At 39.5% G+C, this 27,909-nt stretch overlaps 1 protein-coding gene and 1 long non-coding RNA gene across 2 annotated transcripts in view; both read right to left on the reverse strand.

Moving 5' to 3' along the window:
• LPAR1 (lysophosphatidic acid receptor 1) overlaps positions 1-27,909 on the reverse strand; it is a gene marked incomplete at its 5' end in the record, with an annotated part of 96,128 nt that overhangs the window by 7,804 nt on the left and 60,415 nt on the right.
• Positions 14,045-18,779, reverse strand: LOC146407145 (uncharacterized). Its single transcript, XR_014825702.1, has 2 exons — positions 16,727-18,779; positions 14,045-15,398 (listed from the first exon to the last, which is right to left on the reverse strand). It is a non-coding gene; the product is annotated as an uncharacterized LOC146407145 (long non-coding RNA).

Genomic DNA, 27,909 nt, shown 5'->3' on the forward strand with positions numbered 1-27,909 from the left:
TTCTGTAGACCTTCATGTCTACTTACTTACTACTAAATACCATGTCCTCAAAAGCCAAACCTGATTATTCTAACTAAAGTAGCACCCCTCCCCCACGAATTATCCCATTTTATCATCTTCGTATCTCTTATCTAGACCCCCAAATATCTTATTTACTGGCTCTTATGTTTATTTTCTGTCTTCCTTCCGTGAGAAGGGACGCTTCATAACAGACGGAATGGTATCTCTTTCATGTCAGTATCTCTGGCATCTAGAACAATGGCTGGTAAAGAGGGGATACTCAACATATCTTCTGCTGAAGGAATTGGCAAATCACAGCTAACTGCCTGGTAGGCACATAGAAAATAAGGAAAATTAATTAGTAGGAAAGTCGCTCAATTCTGTTTGGAAAAGAAACATTAACACCCACAATGTGCAATGTCTTCAAGTGGATGCTAGGAGGCAGTCAAAGGGGCACAAGGTGGACCCTATGTGCAAAGGTCTTATTATCTACACATTTGTTACTGTAGCAAAAAACTAGCCTATTGTTTCTAAGTCTGATGGGTATCAGATTATCTACGGAATACACTGAGCTGGGGAGAAGTAGGCTGGGTCCGTGCCGCATCTGTGACCTAAAGGGCAGCTTGCAGCAACACCAGATCCTTAACCAAATGAGTGAAGCCAGGGATCGAACCCACATCCTCATGGATACTAGTCAGATTCGCAACCTTCTGAGCCACAAGAGGAACTCCATATAAGGAATCATTTTAGTAGGATGCTATCTCCCCATCAGACCCTGTATTCTGTCATAGCTGCCAGGAAAAATCACATTAACTGACCCACTATACCTTTGTGTTACTCTCTCAAAATTCAAAGTTCCACTCAGGGGCATCCAACTCACCATGACGTAGTCTCTTATCAATGGTCCAGCTGTCAGGACGCAGCTAGAAAGAATATATCCCCTCCAGCAGGTATCTTACCATTTTCTAAAATACATAGTTTTAATCACTCATCAAACATTACCAATGTCCATCTCTACTACTAAGTTTAAGTATTCATAAGACTTTTTTCAAGTTTGATTTTTTGTAGGGACTCAAATTGGTGAGTTGTTTTCATATATTTACATCTTGATGATTTGTAATAATGTTCTCTTAACTCAGGAACATTTATAATTTATGAGAAGATAATTCTCTTAAACTCATTTTTCTTCCCAGAATGGTGTCTCAGCTGCTTTCCTTCCACTGACAGATGTCTGAATGATGGTATGAAGCTAATTCCTTGAATTATTATTTCTTTCTTATAGAAAACTTAGAAAATACAGAAAACTATAAATAGGAAAACTAAAAGTTGCTTATAATCCTGCTGTCTTGAGACATTTTTAGTTACAACCTTACACACTTTTTAAGTGTTTCTCTTCATTCTAAATGCGTGCCCCTTTTTTGAACTGCATATGAAATCAACACTGAAAGATGATCTGTTTATCAGTTATGGGTAAGAGAGAGCAGGCAATCATATGTTTTATCATCAGGAATAATTTTTTTTCCTATTTTTATATGTTTTTGGTGTTTGAAATGTTTTTTGGTGGTTTTAATATAGCCATCTGTCCTAATTTGGTCAATGCAATATCCTCTTGATTCTGTGACGATGTTCACTGCAATTTATTCTAAGCTATGCCACCTTTGTTTCCATGTAAGATGATTCAATACATACACATACACTGGTTGGGGGAGGGGGCACCAAGGGTCAAGGACTGTCTGGCCATTGTGCAGAAGACCTTCCTGAATAGGGAACTCGCTAAGATGACAGGGCAGTGAACTGCCACCAAAGCCAGCATCTGGTGATGCCATCTCATGAGTGGGCAAGATACTATATTAGACAATCACATGGAGAAACGTGTGATGCTCTGAAAGTTTCTATGGCTAGAGAAAATGAAGTTGCAGGAATGCTCAAATGATACAGAAATAGCTGGCCATTCTCATTGGCTCCAACTTCTAAGAAATGAAGAGAGCTAGAAAACTCAAGACGCGCTAAGTTACATGTCCTTCCACACACACACCCGCACACTCCACTTCCAATAGTAGCTAATGTTCTCCTGGAGTGTTACATGACCCCAGATCTCTGTATAAGCAGACAAAACAGGAAATGCTTTAATTTACTTTCCACAAAACCAGTGCGTGTGAAGCCATGTTAAAAGATGGGTCACTGCCTCTCCTCTTCCTCCCTAATCATGTTTTCTGATTTTTCACCCATCTCTGTCTTGGAGCAAAGTAACTAGATTTTAAGGCTGGCTCACCACAGCATATAATCAAAAAATACCACTTATAACTAAAAGACAATGTACTCCAAAGGATGTGTGCCAAAGGATTTTTCTATAAGCCCTTTCCACTTTCAAGGAAAAGATAAATTTTAAACTTAAAAACACATATATAATTTTTATATGTGCACATACACATATACACATACTTGCATTATATAAATGTACACATAACACATATATGTTAACATATGTGTCTATGAATATATATATACATATCCCCTCACATTCAAAACTGTCACTGCATTTTAGCATCTCACAAAAGACAATGAGATTTACTTTCTCTCACACGAGAGCCAACGAGAAAGGATAACGCCACTTACATATTCTTCACATAGGAGATAATTCACCATTCTCAGAATACATCTGTTTGGCTTCCTAAACAGTGATTACAAAATTTTCTAAAAACCAGATTTCTCTCCCTTAGTTTAAAAATAATAAATCCTAAATCTCATAGAAAGTTAGGGTTGTCAACCACAGACCAACACCATCTAACTCAGAAAGTGATACTAAACCTATTGCATGACTGTGGTCTAGCTATTACCAAGGTGATGTGAATAATATTTATCCCTTTAAAGGATAAATGAAACTCTGCCCCACCCCAGAATCTTTCCCTAGAAAAAGCTCAACATAATCAGGGAATTTATAACTGGTTTTGCAACATATTTAATTTTTCAGCCATGAATTAAGACTCTCCCAAATGGTATGAGTCTACACAAGTACTAAAATCTGGCTGAAAATGCTCACAGAATACAGCTGATGACAGAATCTTGGGGATTATACTCTTTGCAGTTCATGAACTACTGGCGTGGATCAACAAGATATGTGTCATTCTGAAGACAAAATTCAAGGACAAAGAAACATAATGGAATTTTTTTTTTCTTTTTTTTTCTTTTTGGCTGCACCCATAGCATATAGAAGTTCCTGGGCCAGGGATTGAACCTGTGCCACAGCAGTGACCCAAGACATTGTAGTGACAATGCCAGATCCTTAACCTGCTATAGCACAAAACTCCTGGACATTTCATATATAATTAATTATTTTAACAACAAAATGAGGGGAGAAAACCAAAATTTAATACAAAAGCAAATTTAGAAACATTTTTGCAACCTAAAAATATTAAAAGATTATATGTGTGTATATATATATTTTTTGATGGCTGAAAGACATGAAAAAAAGAAAGACAGAAATTGTAAATATGCTGACTTGCTCTGAGATTGGCTATGCCTGTTACAGTTGCTAAATGTCTTGGATTGATGTTTATAAAGCACAGATTCTTGGCAGAGTAGGAGGGAGGTACAGTCTGTTCTGCAATAATATGAGAGCTGTGGGCCTAAGATCTCTTGTTATCAAAAACTTTTATTAAAATGTTCTTTTAAAGTTATAAAAATGATTATTCAATCGGGAAGTGGGTATTTCGGCTAACAAGTTCCAAATGCAAATCATTAACACATTTTTCTACCTCGCTAGTTTAACTGCAGAGTCAAATAGCACTTGCTCAAAACTGAGACAAAATATTACAAAGCAAATTCTAACATATAAATCCTGAACCAAAGGCAATCTGTTTTAAAGCCATCAAAATAAACTGTAACAATTTCTCTTCTCAGAATTTATCCTATAGATATATTTACACACAATATAATTACGGATGTGCAGGGAATTCTTTGCAGCATGATTTTTAACAATCGGAAATAATTTAGGTAACCACAAGTAGAGAAGTAAAGTTGGATTCATAAAGTGGAATTCTACACAACTCTCTAAAGTTTCTTAAGATATTCTATACTTACCAAATAATCTCCAAGATCCACTGTTAAGGAAGAAAATATTAAAAATACGTATAATATGGTATCAATTACGCTTTAACGATATGGACAAAAATAGCGTGTGAACACACAAACACAGACACCCTATAATACGCTTCAGTTGAGGCTAACAGTCAATTAATTTTTAAAATATTTAGAACACAAAACTACAAAAATGATACCTCCAATATTTGCTTTGAATTTAAAACACCAATTTGTATTCATTTGCCGATCCTTTAACACAGAGCCAAGGCTTTGTACTTGAATATGGGTCTGTAAACCCAAGTTCTACATCACCTTCCAAGCCAAGCCACACTGCTAAGCATCACACAGTAACTATTCCAAACTGGCTCTTCCAAGTGGAGTCAGAACTTAAAATTCTTGCAAAGCAACTTGAGTACAAAAACCCTGCAGATTTTTCATGGTTTTCCCCACAGGGACAGTTGCTCTCCCTAGCAAATTTAGAAGTGATTTCTCTTTGCAACTTGCCTTTACTGAATGCTGAAGAACAAAGCCTTCCCCTTCGTTTTGCCAGAGACATTTTCTCGTTGCACTCATTTTTTACTGGATAATGTGATATTTATCTAGTTACATTATTGGTATAATAACCGCACAGGTGGCTTTAGGAGCAAAAACAATTGATTCTTGGTACCTATGAAGAGCTGAATGACTTGGCCTTAAGACTAGGGTCTACTAACCCTCCTTTTTTAAAAAAAATTCATCCTATATATGAATGTATACTGTATGTCAGCTACTGTTCTAGGTGTGAGGATACCACAGTGAATCGAACAGAAAAAACTCTCTCCCCTCATTGAGCTTAGGTTCAAAGAAGAGAGTGAAAGACCACTAAAAAAATAAGTGTAAACTATCTTTTAGTAAACTGTCTTTCAGAAGGGACAGTATTTGGAGACTATGGGAGAGTAAGTGAGGAAGGAGAAGGGCAGCTAGAGGCTCAGAGAGTAACCCAGACGAAAAGCTAAGGGAACTCTGAACATGAGGAAGTGGTGATCACAGATAGAGGTGGATCATAAAGCTGATATCATCTGCTAACCAACTGGGTGCTGGGGAGAGAGAAGTCAGGAAACCTGTAAACAACTGAAAGAAAGGATTTAGCAACCAGGAGGTCACGGGGGACCGTTCAGTGGGTCTTGAGAATGGAAGGCTGACTGAAGCAGGCAACTTGAGAGTGAAAAGGAGAAAAACTGGAGGTTTTAGGTAATTTTGCTGTGAAGGAAATAAAAGTGGCTAAGGGCATGAATTATGATGTTTTACAAAGCTTTCATTAACAATCAAGTTGGTTAAGAGAAAGCTAAGAATAGGTCTATACTCTGTGTGAGTGTGTGTGTTGTGTGTGTATTCCACACATATATTCATATATGTACAGATTTCAGATTGCTATACCAGAAAATGATTATCAATTACATGTAAACTGTATACTTTAAATACATGTGGTCTGTTATATATCAGTTATACCTCAATAAAGGGAGGAGGGGAGAAAGAAGGGTGAGGGAGGGAGGGAAGGAGCGGGGGTTAGAGAAAGAGAGAGAGTGTGAGTGATTGAAATTAAGAAAGAGAATGAGCCGGGAATTGAATGTCAAGCTTCTGCACATTGTTTCAATTGTTTCAAAAATGGAATGCATCTGTTTCAGAAAGTTACAAAAATTTTGTATTTTATGAATTCCCTGTTGGGTCAGCAGCTTAAGGATTTGGTGTTGTCACTGCTTTGGCTCGAGTCGCTACTGTGGCACAGGTTTGATCCTTGGCCTGGGAACTTCTACATGCTGCAGGTGGGACAAAAAAAAAAAAAAAAAAAAAAAAAAAACCACAAAAAACCCCCAACATATATACATACACACATACATATGTATACACATACATACATATACATACACACATATGTATATATGTACAGAATGTAAAATATATGCAAAATACATGCATATACATTCATACATATACACACACACATATGTATAGAAGGGTTAAGAAAACTGTTGTGTTCAATATTACTATGCATTATAGACTTGAGGTTGTGATCTTTTACTTACCTCTTTAACTAACCTGGTACAGGAAAATAATGTAATAAGAGAAACAGCCCAACACTGAAGCATGGCTCTAGCAGATAATGTTAAAAAGAACCTAAGCAATTACACAAATCCATATATCCTAAAACAAGAAACTGCCCACATCACACCCAAACCTCTTACCTTACTATTTTGTGATTGTTTTTCTCTTTAAATATTATCTTGTTTTTTTCTCATTTTGGATTGATTTGATCTATATAATAATGTCCCCAGTGAGTGCAGAGAAGGAGTATGATTGCATTATAGACAATTATACTTATTCAGTCTGGCACACAGGCACACAGGATGAGGAAGAAGATGGATTGAAGCTTCTTGGAGATAAAATTTCTACTTATCTCCCAGGCTGCATGAGTGGAGGGTTTTAAAGGACGGCATTCATATTTTATAGGAGAAAAGACATACACCTGCTGTCTTTGACATAATACTTCTTCTTTGCCTTACTAGCAGTGTGACAAATTAGTCAATGTTTCTGAGCCTCAGTTTCCCCGCTGTCAAGTGGGGGTGCTACGTACTTTCAGGGCAGAATGAGACACTGCAGACAGAATATAAAGCAGGGGCCATCTGCATTTTTTTCCCCTTTCCTTCTCCTTCAGGGAAAACCCAAGGAATAAATCTACAAGAAATATGGATAGGATAATTGGGGCAAACAGCTTTTGGTTCTCCCAACCTACAGACAGCAAATTGAGGAGCTGTGTTTCACTTATGCTATCTGCCTGGGTACAGAGGGACCATCGGGCTTGTCTTCCCTCAGTTTGAGAACCTTCTGAGCCACCACCAGTGTTTCTTGACCAGCTCTCATCAAACCCTTAAGTTCCAAGGGTCAGCCTCCTTTCTGCTTTCAGTTGAAAACAAAATGAGTGGTTTATTTTCATTTCTTACGTTCAGATCCTACCTCATATGAAAAAGGATTTGCAGTAAAAGATGAATTAATACACAGTCTACGTGAGCCGTGATTTTCCAATGCTGCAGGCAGAGGGGACCAATTTCTAAAGAGCAAGGGGCTACTTTAGCTCCTTCTGCTGTTCTGGTATTCTGGAAAAGGGTGAGACCCTCCTGGCTTTGGAGAGCCTGGGAATGGAGACGTGCTGAGCCTGCTCAGAGCTGGCACAGCCAGTGGGGTCTCCAAGCAGCTTGCTCCAAAATTCTCTGGGACAGACACTGGGACCTGCCATGCAGCACTGGGGGCCCCCCGCCATCAGGAAAGGCAGGACTGAGTCCCCCGGTTATGGCCCAAGGTAGAGGCCAGGTCACCCTCTGGGCTGGGAAACTGGGTGACGCTGACTTGTTTTTAATGACAGGGCCTGACTCAGCTGAGACATTCGAGGAAAACAGATAAGGCAGAGAAGGAACTTCTTCAGGGAGTGGACACAGGCCTCACATTTCTGTTCACAAAGTTACAGCTTGGGGGGTGGGGGGACAGGTCAGGCCCTGTAAGCACTGAAGGTGGGTGGTCGGCCGGCCATTCCAGATGCTCCAGCCAGCTCTGTAGGATGGGATCCTGCCCTCCTGAAACAGTTGGGCTGTTGGGAAAGGGCCAGGGCTGAGAGAATACCATCACAGTCTAGTTTTGGCTAAAGGGGAAAAGAAAACAGATAAAACAAAAAATAATTTTCCTAAGAACAAATGAAGTCGAGAGGAGCTGCGTGTTTGCTTTTGTAAGAACAGGGAAGGGATGCTTTAGCTACCCCGGACATTTCTCTTGTTTTTCTTGCTCCATTTACCCACCCACTTCATATACATTTCTTTCTTTTTTTTTTTTTTTTCTTCCTCGTCTCTCTCTCTCTCTCTCTCCCCATTCAATTCAATAATTTATTATTATATCCCAAACTGAGGGTTGGAAAACTCCTCAAAATAAATAAAATGATGTGCAAACATATTCAAACAATCTGAAAAAAGATCTGCAGGGGCTTAATTTCATACCTATTTTCAATCAGTTGCCTCTTTTGTGTTCTCTGGTGAAGGTACAATTCTATGCAACACTCTGCACCTGTTCCATGACGACAGCTGCAGTGCATGTTCAATTTATCCTCCAAGGGGTGGGACATGGCTTGACGCTATAATCTGTGTCCTTCCAGGGATGGAACACTGTCATTTTAACCAAACCAGACTCAGTCTGTCATATATATATTTCTTAATCAAGGATCTTAATCAAACCAGGCTTGTAGTTCCCATCATGGCTCAGGGGAAATGAATCTGACTAGCATCCTTGAGGATGCAGGTTTAATCCCTGGCTTCGCTCAGTGGATTAAGGATCTGGCATTGTGGTAAGCTGTGCTGTAGGTTGCAGATGCAGCTTGGATCTGGCATTGCTGTGGCTATGGCGTAGGACAGCAGCTACAGCTGCGATTCAATTCCTAGCCTGGGCACTTCCATATGCCTCGGGTGCAGCCCTAAAAAGACAAAAAAAAAAAAAAAAAAAAAAAAAAAAAAAATCAGACCAGACTTACAGAGAGAAAATTTTGTTCGGGAAGATACATGCTGTGGCAGTTCAAATTTTCCTACCCTGTGTTCCAAGCTGCACAATATCTGCTTCCAGTTTATAACTGGAGAAAGAAATGGATTTTCTTGATTTCATCAAGGGCTATGATGCTAAGGAGGAGCTTCTAGCCTAATTTGTAATTAGTCCTGTTGCTTCTTAAGATTTTAAACCCTGCTGATAGTTTCCAGGGCTGTCATTTTTCAAAAATTACTACTGATGGTTTCCTTTTAATAAACCTTTATTTTTCAGACACCTGCTATTTCTTCCAGTCTTTTGTGGCTTTTTTTTTTTTTTTACTATATTTTTAACTATCTAAAGTCTTAAAGTACAATTATCCCTTTTAAATGCACTTCTACAAGATATCTTTTTTAATGTACAATTGAACTTATCAGGGGCAACCCATACATGGTACATACACAAGGCTTCTCAAAGTGTGAAATGTAGTTGCTTAGACTGATTACTGACAGCTCATTTTGCACTTTGCACTTAAATATTTGATTTTTTTTTTAATTCCTCATTGTGTCCCATGGTACAACGTGGAAAGTAACCCTACATTGAAGTAGGTTAAGGAAAAGATAGCAAAGGATCAGCAAAAAAAAGTATCATTCTGTCCTATTAGATGGAACAGTATAACAAAATTAGAAAGCTCCAGTAAGATGGAACGATGATTGTTAAAACAGTATAATAAAAAAAGTCAGGTTGCTAGCTTGAAGATTTCCAGAGTCAAGCACCACACAAACATTTATCACATACACAATACATTTAAAGATGGCCTAAAAATTAGGTGTAGGAGTCAGTAACTTGTATATGAATGTGCAACTTTTTAGAAAATTTTTCTTATTAAAGTATAGCTGATTTACAATGTTGTGTCAATTCCTGCTGTACAGCAGTGACCCAGTTGTACATATATATATATTCTTTTTCTCATATTATCTTCCAACATGCTCTTTCACAAGAGACTGGATATAGTTCCCTGTGGTACACAGTAGGACCTCATTGCTTATCTATTCTAAATGAAATAGTTTGTATCTACGAACCCCAAACTCCCAGTTCTTCCCACTCCATCCCTCTCTCTGCCCTGCCCTTGGCAGCCACAGTTCTGTTCTCTATGTGAGTCTGTTTCTGTTTTGCAGATAGGTTCATTTGTGCCATATTTTAGATTCCACATATAAGTGCACATATAAGTGATATCCTATAGTATTTGTCTTTCTCTTTCTGACTTATTTAGTATGAGAATCTCTAGTTACACCCATGTTGCTGCAAATACCATTATTTCTCAATGTTGCAACAGAAGAAAGGCTGGGGGAAAAATGTAATTGTAATGTATACATGTAAGGATAACCTGATCCCCTTGCTGTACAGTGGGGAAATTAAAAAAAAAAAAAAAAGAAGACATATAATGGCCAGCAGGCACTTGAAAAAATGCTCAACATCACTAATTATTAGAGAAATGCAATTCAAAACTACAATGAGGTACCATCTCACACTGGTCAGAATGGCCATCATTAATAAGTCTACAAATAACAAATACTGGAGAGGGTATGGAGAAAAGGGAACCCTCCTGCACGGTTGGTGGGAATATAAATTGGTACAACCACTATGGAAAACAATACAGAGGTTCCTCAGAAAACTAAATATAGAACTATCATATGAGCCAGCAATCCCACTCCTGGGCATATATCCAGACAAAACTAAAATTCAAAAAGATACATGCACCTGTACGTTCATAGCAGCACTATTCCCAATAGCCAAGACATGGAAACAGCCTGAAAGTCCATTGACAGATGAATGGATTAGAAGATGTGGTTCACATATACAATGGAATACTACTCAGCCATAAACAAGAATATGCAACTTTTGAACCAAGCAGAAAATTGTTTCCCTGCATCCTGCCTTCCTACCCTCCAACGCCCTGAGCATACTGGCAAAGCTTCAATGGATCACAACTGCAGATAGATCACATAGGGAAAAACCTCTGTATTAGTGTCATCTCTAGCATAAGTTACAGGCACCTGTGTCCTCCAAATGAGAACACCCCCCTAATACTTTCACTGATGATTAGAAGACATGAAGTAGAAGAAAAAAGACAACTGGAAAGATAGGGAGGAACACTGAGGCTGGGTATTGACTAAAATAAGCGCTTAAAAATATTTTTTTTTCAGAGTTCCCATCGTGGCACGGCAGAAACTAATCTGACTAGGAACCATGAGTTTGCGGGTTCAATCCCTGGCCTTGCCCAGTGGGTTAAGAATCCAGTGTTGCCGTGTCAGTTGCAGATGTGGCTCAGATCTGGCATTGCTGTGGCTCTGGTGTAGGCCAGCAGCAACAGCTCCAATTAGACCCCTCGCCTGGGAACCTCCACATGCCATGGGTGTGGCCCTAAAAAGACCAAAAAAATATATATATAATATTTTTTTTCTAACTAAGCAGATACCTACTTTGCCCTTGTCACCTCTATACCACTGCTGTTGAATTTTCATCATTTGGGGATTGTTTCATAAAAGTTACCTAAAGTCCTCAATCATATAATTTTTGAAGAAAGAAAACATTTAAGGGAAAATAGGGGATTCAAAAAATCCTACTAATGGAGTTCCCGTCGTGGCGCAGTGGTTAACGAATCCGACTAGGAACCATGAGGTTGCGGGTTCGGTCCCTGCCCTTGCTCAGTGGGTTGACGATCCGGCATTGCCGTGAGCTGTGGTGTAGGTTGCAGACACGGCTCGGATCCAGCGTTGCCGTGGCTCTGGCATAGGCTGGTGGCTACAGCTCCTATTCGACCCCTAGCCTGGGAACCTCCATATGCCGCGAGAGCGGCCCAAGAAAATGGCAAAAAGACAAAAAAAAAAAAAAAAAAAAAAAAAGAAATCCTACTAATAAAACTTGCAATCTTGGACAAGTCATGTTCTCACTGGCCTTCAGATTTTACACATATACATATGTACATACATATATATATATGATATATATTACATCAATAAATGTATATTTGAGGAGTTGAAAAGGTTGGTGCTTCTTAATCATTTCGATGACGTCAGCCCCTCTCAGAGTCCAATGAAAGCCAATGCTCTGTCCTTAGGGGGAAAAAGTGTCCTAAAACAACTTTTTGCTTACAATTCTAGGCAATCCACGCCAAATTTCTGGACCAAATTATTTTTTCCAGTACTAGTTGTGCTTTCAGGAATTCTTTTTAAGGTCTCTTTGACTTTGTCTAGTAGATTTGGAATTACAGAACTATGACTGAGAATCAATATAATTTGGCACTTTTATTCATCTGTGTATGAAGCAAAAACTTTTTTATGGAGATTAATAGGTGCAAAGCAACATGAATTTAATCTAACTTCAATACGAGTATTGAAGGGAGGGTTTCCACCCCAGACAGAAATAGTCTACAGAGAGGCAGTGTGAAACTATAAAAAGAACATTACTTTAAAAATAAGAACTGGATTAAAAATGTTTTCAAAGTTGCAAGGGGCACTCAAGGATCCTCTGGTTCACTGTATGCATTTATGAGATGAAGACATAAAGTCTAAAAAAAAAGGTCTCCAAAGTTGCCCTTTCCACAAATACAAACAATGAGATCATTTTTTGCCCAACACTGACTTCTCTGGGTCTCCGTTTCCTTATTTGCAAAATGAAGGAGATCCTTAACAATCTGAACAATCTATGGCTACTTAAACTACAATTTTTAATTTGTCCATTTTCCACGGCAGTTAATTCTTCGGTATGCTACAAACTCCAACATTCAGAATATCAAGTCATTGCAGCGTATGTCACCGCAACGCCAAAATATTTTCTGAATGTTTTCATTGCATCTGTGCAAAGAAAGAACCAGGTTGACTTCCTTACAGTGTAACTATTATATAAAGTAACAAATTTTGATTGATACCCCCGCCCAAAAAAACCCCTGATAATCCTCTCAGATGACTCAGAAAAACATTAGGCAATTTTTTTTAGTGTAATGCTAATCATTCTGTTAGAATATACGGTGATTCCAGAGAGCTTCACAATTAACATTAAGAATTAAAAAGTGCTGCCACATTTGGTTACACAGAAAAGACTCAATATGGTATATTATGATGCATTCTCTTCATTCACGTCATAGAATTACTAGGAGCCCTTAATTTACAATGAAATTCCCAGATATCTGAAAAGTTTTTTTTTTTTTCATAATCAAAACTCAAGGAAACGCCCAAATTAAACTATAAAATAAGAGATTAAAAATAGCCATCCTAGGGAGTTCCATTGTGGCACAGCAGAAATGAATCCAACTAGTATCCATGAGGATGCGGATTCAATCCCTGGCCTTGCTCAGGGGGTCAAGGATCTGGTGTTGCCATGAGCTGTGGTGGAGGTCGCAGACACAGCTCAGATTCAGCGTGGCTGTGGCTGTGGCTGTGGCGTAGGCCAGCAACTGCAGCTCTGATTGGACCCCCTAGCCTGGAACTTCCTTACACTGCAGGTGTGGCCCTAAAAAGCAAAAAATAAAATAAAAATTAAAAAAATAAAAAACAGCCATCCTTTTGGTAAAAAGCAAAAGGACCTATACTAAGATTGTTCAGAAGTTATTTCAATAAAATTAAGTCCAGAAACAATAATAACCCAACAACTATTTTGTGCAAGACAATGTACTAAATGTCTCTGGCTGGGTGGGGCTGGGAATACAGAGATGAAATAAGACATAACTCTGGCTTGAAAAGCCTGGAAACTAAAATTGAGAAGAAGGGCATTTGTGTAGCCTTTAAAAGGGAAATAGAAGAGTCAGGAGCACCAAAGGGGAGGGAAAAGACAAGGCAAGAGAAAGTCATTGAGACTTCAACTTGAATGTGAGTGTAAATCATATAGGAACCTTATTACAATACAGATTGAATAGATTTGCAGTGGGGCGTGGGCATCTGCATTGCTAAAAAGCTCCCAAGTAAATGCTGATTTTACTTGTCCATACAGAACATTCCAGGTAGCAGGGATGTGGAACGCCCGTGCTACCTACTAGAACTTTCTTCAACTATAGAAATGTTCAACATCAGTTATCCAATACAGTAGACACCAGGCACTATGACCAGAAAGCACTTGAGATATGACAAGTATGACTGAGAAAATTCATTTTAAATTTATTTAATTTATTATTATTATTTTTAATAGTTATTTCCCCAATACAGTTTTTTTCCTACTGTACAGCATGGTGACCCAGTTACACATCCATGTTCACATCCTATTTTCTCACATGATCATGCTCCATCATAAGTAACGAGACATAGTTCCCAGTGCTACACAGCAGGATCTCATTGCCAATCCATTCCAAAGGCAATAGTTTGCATCTATTTCCCAGTCCATCCCACTCTCTCCCCCTCCCCCTTGGCAACCACAAGTCTGTTCTCCAAGTGCATGATTTTCTTTTCTGTGGAAAGGTTCGTTTGTGCCATATATTAGATTCCAGATATAAGTGATATCCTATGGTATTTGTCTTTCTCTTTCTGACTTACTTCACTCAGTATGAGAGTCTCTAGTTCCATTGATGTTGCTGCAAATGGCACTATTTTGCTCTTTTTTTATGGCTGAGTAGTATTCCATTGTGTATATATACACCGCACCTTCCTAATCCAATCATCTGTCGATGGACATTTGGGTTGTTTCCATAACTTGGCTATTGTGAACAGTGCTGCAATGAACATGTGCGTGCATGTGTCTTTTTTGGAAAGTTTTGTCCGGATATATGCCCAAGAGTGGGATTGCTGGGTCATATGGTAATTCTATGTACAGATTTCTAAGGTATCTCCATACTGATCTCCATAGTGGTTGTACCAGCGTACATTTCCACCAACAGTGCAGGAAGTTCCCTTTTCTCCACACCCCCCATAGCATTTGTTATTTGTGGACTTCTTAATGATGGCCATTCTGACTGGTGTGAGGTGGTATCTCTTGGTAGTTTTGATTTGCATTCCTCTAAAAATCAGTGATGACCATTTTTTCATGCGCTTGTTGGCCATCTGTACATCTTCCTTGGAAAAATATCTATTCGGGTATTTTGCTCATTTTTCAATTAAATTTATTTAATTTTAATGAAGTTAAGTTTAAATAGCCATGTGTCTAACAGCCATCCTTTTGGAGAGTTCAGGTCTAGACTATGCAGTTAACTGAGAGCAAACTGCATGCTTGGCCTCAACTTCCTGCAAACTTTGAGTGTGAAAATCAGCCTAGTTCAGGATTCCTCAACCTGGACACTAGTGACATTTTGGACTGGATAATGCTTTCTGGATGCGGGGCTGGTCTTTCCATTGTAAGCTATTTAGCAGGATCCTTAGCTTCTACTCGCTAGATGCCAGTAGTACCAACCCTAGTGATGAAAATTAAAAAATGGCTGTGGACACTGCCAAACTGGGGTGGGGGAGAAGGACAACCAAGACAGTGGTCTAGAGAATACTTTCATATGGAAAGGCGTTTGAGGAGAACAAAACATCCTTAAACATAACCCAGGTATTTGCACTAGTTTTTTGTTTTTTTGTGTATGTGTTTTTCTTTTTTCTTTTTCAGGCCACACCTGTAGCATATGCAAATTCCCAGGCTAGAGGTCAAATCAGAGCTTCAGTTGCAGGCCTACGCCACAGCCACAGCAACATGGGATCAGACGGAGCCACATCTGTGACCTACATCACAGCTTGCAACAACACTGGATCCTTAACGCACTGAGGGAGGCCAGGGATCGAACCTAGATCCTCATGGATTGTAGTCAGGTTCTTAATCTGCTGAGCCACAATGGGAACTTGTATTAGTTTTCTATTGCTACCATAACAACAAATAATCACAAACTTAGGAGCTTAAAACAAGATAATAAGTTTATTATCTTGTATTTAGAGATAGGCTAAACTCAAAGAGTTGGCAGGGTTGGATATCTCTCTGGAGGCTTCAGGGAGAACCCATTTCCTTGACTTTTCCAGCTCTCAGAGGCCACTGTGTTCCACGGCTCACGGTCCCTTCCTCCATCTCCAAAGCCAACAATCCAGCATAATCTCCCCATCTCAAGGTCCTTAACTTCATCACATATGCAAAATCCCTTTTGCCATGTAAGGGGACTTACAGGTTCCAGGGATAAGAATATGGATATCCTATATGGGTTACTTTTCTCACTCCTCCAATATTAAAAGGAAAACTTAAAGCAGTAAATAATTCCATACCTAAAATAATTTAAAATTGTTCCCCACAGTTCTAGAAAATTATTTTATTCTGTGCTGCAAGTAATTTTCTATCTGAAAACGTTTTATTGCATTTTCCATTCACACATAAATTCACTGAAGGAAGAATCCAGTTTTTTGATTTTTACTAGGACAGTTCTCATGAACTTCCCATGCTTCCCCAACTCTGCTGAGATCACTAGTATAAAATTTTTATTTGTATTATTTTTAACACCCAACAAGTGAGAAAATACCATTGCTTTCTAGATCTTTGGATTCTTTTGAGAATTTGAGAATTCCATCTATACATGTCCTGGTCCATTCATGCTGCTATAATAAAATACAATGGATTAGGTAGCTTGTAAGTCCAATATCAGGGTGCCAGCATGGTCAGGGATTGGTGAGAGCCCTCTTCTGGGTTGTAGACGGCCAGTTTCTCATGGTATCCTCATATGATGGAAGGGGCTAGGGAGCTCCGTGGGGGTCTCTTACATAAAGGCATTAATCCATTTATGGGGGGGGGCCACTCTCAGGATTTACACATCTCCTAAAGGCCCCACCTCCCAAGACCATCACCTTGGGGTAAGGTTTTAACCACTCAATTTGAGGGGGACACATTCAGATTATAGTTGTTATATTTACTAATGGTTTAACTTTCCTTTCAATTTTTTTTTTACTATTTCCCTTAGTTAGAAATGAAAGGAGAATTTGGTTTTCCAAACCCTCATCCAGTATCTTCATCAGCAGCTTCTCTGCATTTTTTAGACTTTTGCTCATATGGGCCAAGGGCAAGGGCATCTTCAGTTATAGAATAATTAGTGACTACATTAATTAGGTCAAATTATTGTTCAAAAACTTGAGAAGAGGAGTTCCCATTGTGGCTCAGCAGAAACAAATCTGACTGGTATCCATAAGGGTGAAATTCAATTCCTGGCCTCGCTCAGCGGGTTAAGGATCCAGAGTTGCCACAAGCTATGCTGTAGGTCGCAGACTCGGCTCAGATCCCATGTTGTTGTTGGCTGTGGCGTAGGCCAGCAGCTGCAGCTCCAGTTCAACCCCTAGCTTGGGAACCTCCATATGTTGTGAGTGCAGCCCTAAAAAAAAACCAAAAAAACAAACAAAAAAAACAAACCTTGAAAACAATCTTCAATCTCTTCCTATAAACTGCTCTTTAGAGTAAAAGGCAGCATCTGTTCAACAGTTGCTGAAGGAGATGGGCGATGAAGAGGAAATAAAGCCAGATGGCAGCTATACTCAAGGTTTCTTTCCCTTTTTTTGAGTTTGAATGTATAAGATGTGACAAACTGTCTTTAAAAGCCCATTTTCCCAGTCTTGGGAAGTTAAGCTTGGTGAGGTTGACAAGAGGCGATAAGGAGGAAGGTGGAGGGAGAAGTGGTGGCCCAAGGATAGAGTATTTGCTGACTCACTTTCCCACCACAGCAGCTGGCAAACGAAACTGAGGCTTTAACTCTTCTTCTGCACATTGAAAGACACAAGAACTTCCATTCATAGAAGCCTATGGTTGGCAGCACGATTACAGAAGTGGAGGGAAGATTGGGGAAGAGACTGTCTTCTTGTTTTGTTTATGGGGAACTACACGAGGTACAAATGTACCAGAACAGACTACCTTCTGCTGAAATACAGCCAGAGACCAAATTTGTTTTTTCTATTATGGGTTTCCCTCTACCAAAAATTTGGGAATAAGACTTCTGGACCAGACAAGATGGTGTAGATTACTTTCTCCTTGCAGCTCCAAGTACAAATATAAGCCCTGGAAAAAACACAAGAGGCAACCAAGAGGAGGCTGAAATGCGAACAAAGGAAGGTGAGTCGACTAGAGACCCCAGGACTAAATGATCTTGCAATCCCAGTCCTAAAAGAAGGTAAGCCAAGCCCAGATTCCCCAACCTAGCAATAAAAGGCAGCCCACCCTCATTCCTTCCACCAGGTACCACCTGGGAGAGGTACCACCAACCCAACCAGGCTAGCCAGCAGCACTGGCAGAAGGAATGGATCAGGAGCTCCACTGACAGTACGTGGCTGGGGACAGTACTCTGACCAGGCCTAAGACTCCCCTCCCCTAGTGAGAGAAACCAGGCAGCTGGAAGCATCTGCAAGGAGGATCCTGTCACCAAAAAAGCTCCACCTGGGAAGTGTTCTCCTTCCCTGCAAAGTGGGGAACAGAGAGAGGAAAGAGGATTATAGCACAGTAAGTGTGTTGTTCTCACTGACCAAAGAATTCCTCTCCCAAACCCCATCCGAGACACTGGGAGGCCAAACCCACAGAAACTCCTCCATCCCATCCAGTGGGATCCCAGGTAGTCCCAGATAAACTAAGTCCACCAAAATAGCACCACAAATCTCTGAAAATGCAATTGTCATTGGAAGCATAGCCTATAAAGTTAGGACAGAATCTGTGGGCTAAGCCTAAATGGGATGGCTGCCAGATAAAAGATTTAAATAGCACTTTGAATCTTCAAATATAATAGCCAAAATGTCTAGGATACAATGAAAAAAATCACCTATCACATCAAAAACTAGGAAAATCACTACCTGATGAAGAAAACACTGAGGTGAAGCAATTAGAATTATTGACAAGCATTTTAAAGGAGCCATCATAAAAATGCTTCAACATACAATTGCAAATTCTTTAGAACAAATGAGAAAACAGAAATATCTGGAGTTCCCATCGTGGCTTGGTGGTTATCAAATCCGACTAGGAACCATGAGGTTGCAGGTTCGATCCCTGGCCTTGCTCAGTGGGTTAAGGATCCGGTGTTGCTGTGAGCTGTGGTGTAGGTTGCAGACACGGCTCGGATCCCGTGTTGCTGTGGCTCTGGTGTAGGCCGGAGGCTACAGCTCCGATTCCACCCCTAGCCTGGGAACCTCCATATGCCGTGAGAGCAGCCCTAGAAAAAGGCAAAAAGACAAAAAAAAAAAAAAAAAAAAAAAAAAAAAAAAAAAGAACTGTAACTGTAAGAACTGTAAGTTATAAAAAATGACCATATGGAAGCTTAAAACTAAAATATGCAATAACAAGAATAAACAGTGGGTGACAGAGGATAGGCATCAATAAACCTGAGGACAGATCAATAGAATCTACTCAATCTGAACAAGAGAGAGAAAACAGACTTAAAAACAGAGTGGAAAGGAGGACAAAACAAAAGACCCAACATCATCAAAGTCACAGAAGGATAGGACAAAGGAAGTGAGATTAAAAAAAAATTAGAAAAAAAATGATTTATTATATCCCAATCTGGCAAAAACCATAAACCTACAGATTCAGGAAAGAATATGAATCTCAAGGAGGATAAAGGTAAAGAAATCCACATCAAGATATGCCATTTCACAATTAATTTCTGAGAACTGAAGAAATATATATATATTTATAAATATATACGTATATATATTTATATATATACGTGTATGTGTGTATATATATATATATATATATATATATATATATACACAGACACATATATATGTAAAGCATCCATAGAGGAACATTAACTCAAATAAGAGCAAATTTCCCTTCTAAAACCATGATGGCCAGAAGGAAGCGGCACATTTTCCAAGTCCTGGGATGGGGGGAGTGGGAAACTGGTCATCCTCAAATTCTATATCCAGCAAAACTATCCTTTAGGAACGAAAGGAAAACAGTGACATATTCAGATGATAGAAAAGTAGAAACAGTAAAAGAAGGAATCTTAGAGCATCAGAAAAAAAGGAAGAACAACAAAAGGAACAGAAATATGGCTACATATAATAGACAATTCTCCTTACGGGTTTTAGAAAACACCTGAGATGACTGAAACAAACACTAAACACCACCCGATACCCAAGACAGTTATATTTAAAAGTAAAGCAAGTAAAGGGACCTAAGTGGAAATAAGGCTTCCACACCTCAAAGTGGTGAAATATCAGTTGATGGTGGTAAGTTGCATTTTATATATATTTATACATATTCAAAATCACTGTAAATCAAGATGCAATCCTAAAAGCAATCCTGAATATCTACATGGGATCTGTATATAAAATGTCTAAAGGTATACAAAAGCATAAAGTCATTTAAGGAAAAGCCCTGGACTGGGGGCGACCTCACTCTGGAATGGCTCTAGACTAGAGTATGATCTGAATGTACCTGGGAATGGAGATCACCAGAACATACTGGGCCTCAGTTTCTACACTGAAACAGAAGTGGCTGGAGAAATAGGTATAGAAGACCATCTGCGGCATTTTCAGGGCTAAAATTTGATTATTCTATGAATTATGGATCTTCAATCTTATCACCCACCCTGTGTTATTCCTTATGATTCAGATGTCTCTAAAAGTGCTCTGAGAACTGTGAGAAAATCTACCAGCGAAAAAGCTATTTTATTTGTATCTACAAAGTAGAGAGAAGAAGTAAGAGGAAGAAGAGATTTCATATGTAATTTTCTTCCCATTGGGGCATAGACCATTTCCACTTAGAAGAATTATTCATTCCTTTCCCACCACTGGCAGGAAAAGTAAGTAAGCAAGGCAGACTCATCTCTTTACTGCTGGACACTCGGCATTCTTCTTAGATCAAGTGGTATCAAATCTCTGAAACCAAAGGGATTATGGGAAAACTGGCTGATACCCATCAGAGTACACCAACTCAGCATGCTTTCATGTCTCCCTCAGCTGGCCATGCTACCCTATTCCAAGTCTGCATCAGTGGTCCAAAAACAATCTGCCTTTGGGAAATGCTGCATCCTACATGGACAGTTTGTTACATTAGACAAAGAAATACATTTGATACAAAAATACACTTTCAGTGGCGTTCACTGGTAGTTCAGCCGGTTAAGGATCTGGTGTTGGCACTGCTGTGGGCAGGTTTGATCCCTGGCCCAGGAACTTCCCACGCCATGGGCATGGCCAAAAAAATCTGCCTTCACCATGTTTTATAGGTAAGTATAAACACCTTAATTTTATCATAAAGATTAAAAGCATTCCATTTTCTTATCGGTAAGGTGGAAAGATTCAAAAGAATATAAACTTTTTTCAATCTCTTAGGTTCTGTGACCCAGAGTGAATTACTGTTCCTCAAGACAATCAGATAGACTCATTCAACAAGGCTGTCTAGCTTTGTGGTTAAGAGACTGGGCTTAGCTCTCAGGTGTATCTGGATTAGAAAACATCCTGATCTGTGTACTTGCTGGCTGAGTGTCCTAGTTTAACATCCTGAGCCTCGGTTGAATCACTGGTTAAAAAAGATTCACAAACTCTACAGGATTGCTCTAAGAAGCAAATGAAGTTACAGACACCAAGTGCTTGGCATATAGTAAACTTTCTTGTCCGAGGTAGACATAATTTTGGAAACAAAATGAAGCATTTTGAGAGGTCAGATCAGTAAGCGCTATGACATAACAAAACAAGTTCTTAGAGAGGTTACCTCGGAAGCCAAAATTCTCCTGGGGTCCTGTTTGGGGCTCTGAGAACATCTGCCACATGACTAGCCCTCTGTCTCCTATGTTAGGATCATGGCAACCTCCTCTCACACTTGGTGTAACATGTTCCGTAGAATAGGATACTTCATTCATATGACTGCAACACTGGTGATTTTAAAAAACCTTATTTCAAGCCTTTTTTTTTTTTTTTTTTTTTTTTTGAGAGAGAGAGAGAAAATTGAGTAAAGACATGTAATCATTAAAAATAGCACCTCTATAGTCTAAGGGTCCAGTGTTGCTATGAGCTGTGGTGTCGGCCGGCAGCTACATCTCCAATTCGACCCCTAGCCTGGGAACCTCCACATAAAAAAGCACCTCTACGATTTTAGCCTGTACAAGAAACACATGCTTATCTTCCCTTTTTTAAAACCAACTAGTGGATGCCAAAGAGTCACCTCAAAAAATGATCTAATAAAAGCATACATTCCAATCATTCTGTGGTAGAATTTTTTTTCATATTTAAGTATTTTCCTTGGATTTGACCCTCACAACCATAAGAGTTGAGAGCCAGTTATCAAAGTACTTTAAAAACAGCTAACAAGGCCTGTTTTTCTTCTAGGCCTCCTCTAGGAAAAGATTTTTTCAAATCAAAATGATTTCTATGTAAAAAATACAAACGAACATATTTAGAAAATATAAAATATAATGGATATAGCATATGAAATACAAGTAAGTCCAAAGTTTCTTGAGAGATAAACTTTAAGGGGCCAACTTATGGATAAAGGAAGTTTCTGAAAATTATGATATGAAGTAATCCTTTACTGACACCAAATGAATTTGGAATAATATTTTAATTTTGTAACTTAAAAAAACCTTAAAATTAGGAATAAAAGAACTTCTACGACTATCTGTACAGTTTCTATTATTACAAGGTAGATAGCGAATCACCATAGCTAACATGCGTTTAAAAATATTAAAAATGCATTCATCATATCACTTTCACAAAGAGACACTCATATGAGAAAAGAATAACACCATCTAAGAAGAGATTCCATCTTATTTAAGAATTTTATGGCAATGATATCACAGATAATCAATGTTCTTGATAATGTTCTACCAGCAAATATCATCATGGAACCATCGAGGGGGAGGTTGAGAGAAACTTGGGCTAATAGACATGGGTGGAGGACAACCTAGAATGATCTGATCCCCTTGGCATTGTGGGGTAAAAGGTTCCAGGCTTCCAATGAACAGCTCCTTGGTGGAAGAGAGAGCAGAGACAGAAGTATAACGGCAATGAAAAGAACCACACACCTACCTACGTGGAAATAAACAGATTATCTGCAAAAGGGAGAATAATCAGACTGACCTCAAACTCTTCTAAACCAGGTTCAGTAAAGCAACATCTCTAAGGGTTTGTAGGAAACATCTGATCCATTAATTCAACATTTTCTCCTGTCATTACATGTCAGGACAAGAGGAAGATCCTCTCGGATTAAGGATATGTACTCTGTATGACAGGTCTATATAAGTGACTATTTCCTTTCCTTTTCAGTATTTCCCAGTTTATCTGTATTGATCATATATTACCTTACAATGGAAGAAAATAAACATCATTAATAACAACTAGAGATTAAAGCAGAATGAGACGTAAGAACCGGACTTCCCTTGCAGCTCAGTGGGTTAAGGGTCTGGCGTTGTTACTGTTGTGGTGCAGGTTTGATCCCTGCCTGGGAATATACACACAACTCTGACTCAGCCAAAAAAAAAAGAAGACGACACAAGAATCACAGAGGATAGAAGGATGGCAAAAGAGTATATTTGAGGTTTCTGATTTATATCAATTTAATCACTCTAAAATTTTCATACCCCCAAAAAGACATCTTAGGAATTCCCGTCGTGGCTCAGTGGTTAACGAATCCAACTGGGAACCATGAGGTTGAGGGTTCGATCCCTGGCCTCGATCAGTGGGTTAAGGATCCAGTGTTGTCGTGAGCTGTGGTGTTGCAGACTCAGCTCGGATCTGGCATTGCTATGGCTCTGGTGTAGACCGGCGGCTACAGCTCTGATTGGACCCCTACCCTGGGAACCTCCATATGCTGTTGGTGTAGCCCTAGCAAAAGACAAAATAAATAAATAAATAAATAAAAGACATCTGAAAACACACACCACACAGGCACCAAACCTCTTATTTCAGAATGGATTTGTTAAAAAGTTATAGTAGATAAGGGCTAAGCTCTTTTCCAGTCTAAATATTGCACCTTGTTTATTTGTTCTTAGGAAATAACTAATCAGTCTGTTTTTCTTATTTTCCTGTCTTCCCTTAAGCTTATTTTAAGAACATTTTCCATTTTAACTAGAAATTAAAGTACTATTACATTTAAATATTTTAATTTAAATATTTAGGAATACTTAGATACTGTAAAATATTTTTGTTATTTTAAAAAATTTTACAATGATTTATTAATACTTAATAAAATATTTGTAAGTTATTACTCAGAAGGGTATTTTTACCATTAAATTTTCTAATGAAATACCTTAAATATAATAGTTTAATTATTAACATCTAAAACTAGGAAACTCCCATATAAATGAATGCCTTACCACATAATATCTTTGAAGGAAACCCAGAAGGAAATATTTTTAAAAATAATAACCTAAGAGGATAAACACAGGTAATAGAACATTCTAGTTTCTGAGAAAGAAACTCATCAGGTGGTAGGGTTAAGTAGATACGGTGAAGCAGTGCCTTTTCCTCTGTGGACCAGAAACTCCCAAAGGTGGGCACAACTTCCCAGAAAGCCTGATCAATTCAGAAGTGGCTCCTGAGGGTGGCGGGAAGACCCTGGCTGAAGGCAAGGACAGGCATGCCCAGAATCCCTTGAGGATAGGTGGTGTGCTCTATGCTTAGGAAAAGTTCTATGGAATTTTGCGTTTCCAATTCAGAAAGGACAAGAGAACCACGGACTAGACACCAGAGTGGTACAGAGCTGCATGATCCGGACTCCTTTTCACACCTTCCCCATATTCCTGGTACCGTCTCTTTCTCAGTTGAGATTGGAATTAAACACTTAATAATACACAAAAAGTGTGTGTGCGTGTGTGTGTGTGTGTGTGTGTGTGTGTGTGTGTGTATCTTATATATAATAACAAGTAAGGGCCAGCAAGAAAGCAGAAAGGCCAGGGAGACACTCTCTCAGTCTAAAGAAAACCTCAGAGGCAGAAAACCCAGAGTGAGAGAGGAAGTGGACAGACAGATGCAAAGCCATGTGGGTCACCAGGGACGGGGGAGGGAGAGAGGGGAGCACAAAAGCGATGCCGAAGCAAAACCGCTAAATCACGGGCTTCAAAACTGAATAACAGAAAATGGAACAAAAAACACCGCTTCTTTCCAAACACACCCACTCCTGACCACCCATGAAGCCAGGCCTCTTCACGGTGATGTTCTGCCCCCACGAAGATGAGCAGAAATTCATGTCACAGAACCCTGGCACTTGGAAACTTGGACACTGCCAAAATCCACCACCCTCAGAAGCCATTCTGACCTCTTTGCAGATGCAAATGCCTGATCCCAGACTCAGAGATGAAATATAAAACTTTGAGGAGTTCCCACTGTGGCTCAGCAGGTTAAGAACCCGGCTAGGATCCATGAGGACACGGGTTCGATCTCTGGCCTCACTCAGTGGGTTAAGGATCTGGGGTTCCCATGAGCTTAGTGTAGGTCGCAGACTTGGCTTGGATCTGGCATTGCTGTGGCTGTGGTGCAGGCTGGCAGCTGCGGCTTCAATCCCACCCCCAGCCTGGGAACCTCCATATGCCACAGGTGTGGCCATAAAAAGCAAAAAACAAACAAACGAAAACCAACTAATAATAATAAAAATAAATAAAACCTCAAAAAAGGAAAACGCTTGTGTTTTAATAACAGTTTACAAAAAAGAAAAAAAAAAAAGAGAGAGAGAGAGAAAGGGAATCAATAGAGGTCAAAGGCCCGTTTGTGGACTACAGAGTTCTCATTTAATTGTTTCTACTTCTAAAAGCAAAGAGAGAAGAGGCAAGATTAAGCGAGCCTCTCTGTTCATAATAAAACCCACTTTCAGAATTCATCATTCAGACAGCACTGAAATTGTATTAATGGAGCTAGTGTTTGGATGCTCAGGCTTTCATCAGCTACAGAAACTAGCCATGTCTAAATTTGAATAATTATGATATAGCCCTATGCTGCTTGCTGAAGACAGTGTCTCAACATCACAGGTTCTGCATTACTCAGGAACCGTGCCCAGAGGGAAGGGCTAGAAATTCCACTCTAAATGTCACCAGGACCCTGTCCTTCCTTCTTCAAACCTCCAGATGAGACTGGCCCCTTTTAGTTCACAGGGCGCTTGCTAATCTTGCCTCTTTGGGGATTGCCCTAATTAGTGCAAGGGCTGGCCTCAACTGGACTGAGCAACTGGTCAAACTTGGGAAGGTCCGATTTCCAGCCACAAGAAGGTCTGGCTCAGGAACAAGGACTCCATGGCAGAACCTTCTGCATTTACTCTTCCACACAGTGTTTTAAGAAGAATCAAGGGTCTCATTTCCAATGAGGAACCTAGAGTCAAATGTAATCAATGTGGCAAACCACCGTTCAAATTGATGTGTGTGTTCAAATCCAGATATTCCAACGTATTCCCAGATCCAGAAATTCATCTGGCCTGTAAGAGGTACCATCTATCTATATATCTATCTCCCTACCTACTTACCTACATTTATGGGAAAAAAGTGTTGAACTATCCCATTCCAAGGCAATTTTCTACCAGACCATGCTGCATGGAAAGTCAGACTTTTAGAGCAGCCATTACATGAGGTACAGGTTTGCAAAAGTAGTATTTGCCACTATTACAAGTCAGTCCTAGAGCCAAATCAGAAAGGTTCATCTTCCTGAAATGAAAATTAGCACCAACGTGTTATTACATACACACAGGCAGACACACACCTTTGATTCTAAACGTCTTTAAGTCAGTTTTACAAAAGTATTGATGAAAGGTGTTTTATATACATTTTAAGTATGTCCATTTTTAGCTTTAGACATTATAAACCCACATAATAACGAGATTAGACCAGTTAGGTAAGTGCATGATACACCCAAGAAACAACAGCCCATTTTGGATGGAACACAGTAAGTGAGCGGGAATTATGGGAAATAAGTCTGAAGAGCGGGCTGCAAGATGATTTGGGGAGAATGAGAATATTAGGGTAAGAGATTTCAGCTTTCCTTCATAGGCACTGGGGATGACCCATTTGAATTGCTGATCAAAGTGACTATTTTGCAGGATGGAGAGGAATGGTGAGATGCTGAAAGTGGACAGAATGGCTACAGAGTTCAGTTGGGTACCTGTTACACTCCTGCCCAGGGAGGCCGGTTGTTTCTAGATTGCATTAACAGGACATGTCCAAGCTTGACAAGTACCCTTGCCCTTTATCTCTGACAGGAGATGAGGAACAAAAAGACATTTTCCGTTGCTTTCTTCCCTTGGTTCCTGCCCACAAAGGATGCTATCATCTCAAAAGTTGCCTCTCCCCAGGGTAAAGCAAGCTCCACACCCAAGAACATACAGAACTCCCACTGGATTCTAAACAAACTCCCCTTTGTCTTCTTATGTAGCTGCCTCCCTAACTTTTAAACTGTTTTATCACTGAGTATACAAATCTGTTTAGTAGACATGTTTCTACCAAACATCTAGCAATCCTGGTTGAGAGAATAACTCATGGTTTTCTTCCTCCCCAGACTGTATCATGTAAGTCTCCCAGAGGCTTATCTGGATATTCCCAGATGCTTACATGGAAGATGCCTACACATAGCACAAATACAAGAGTCCTCTCTCTCTTTCCACTTCTTTCCTCACTAATGACTCATGAAGCTTGCTTCATTCTGCTTGCTGAGAGCCTACTTCTGTGTTTCATTTCTCCTTAAGAAGGGATATTTTACCTCTTCAGCAAAGCCCATTGCTAATCCTTGAGAATGGAATCTGTTCTTAGTTCTGGCCACCTGGCTGGCATAGGAACTTGGGTGAAACAGATTTCACAAGTTAAAAACACAAGTCTGAATTCAGGGATGATGATAATGATGATGAGGGCACCTTTTGTGCCTACTACATCAATGTGCAGTACATGGGACATATGTTTAAGATGCAGACTTCATCCTCAAGGAGAGGTTAGATGGGTTTTTTTGTTTTGTTTTGTCTGCCTTTTTTGTCTTTCTAGAGCCACACCCATGGCATATGGAGGTTCCCAGGCTAGGGGTCCAATCAGAGCTGTGGCTGCTGGCCTACACCACAGTCACAGCAACGCAGGATCCAAGCTGCGTCTGAGACCTATGCCACAGCTCACGGCAATGCTGGATCCTTAACCCACTAAGCAAGGCCAGGGATCAAACCCACGTCCTCATGGATACTAGTCAGGTTCTTTAACCACTGAGTCATGACGGGAACTCCTAGATGGTTTTTAAAGTCTATAGAACTGTACTCTTAAACTACTGTGTTTAGGATTTTATCATTTTTCTTAACTTCTGTCATTAAAAATGTTTAAGTGTTATTTTGTGATCATGAGAGTTTTATACAATGTAGAACCCGTGAAAATGAAATATGTAACAAAATTTATAATTCCTTCTGAGATCCAACCTGTGAATGGCATCTATG

Source organism: Sus scrofa, chromosome 1, assembly GCF_054392235.1.
Source record: "Sus scrofa isolate SSC_HxYL_T2T_F1_AM1 chromosome 1, Sscrofa_HxYL_maternal_Yorkshire_Landrace_v2.0, whole genome shotgun sequence".
NCBI classification, from domain to species: domain Eukaryota; kingdom Metazoa; phylum Chordata; class Mammalia; order Artiodactyla; family Suidae; genus Sus; species Sus scrofa.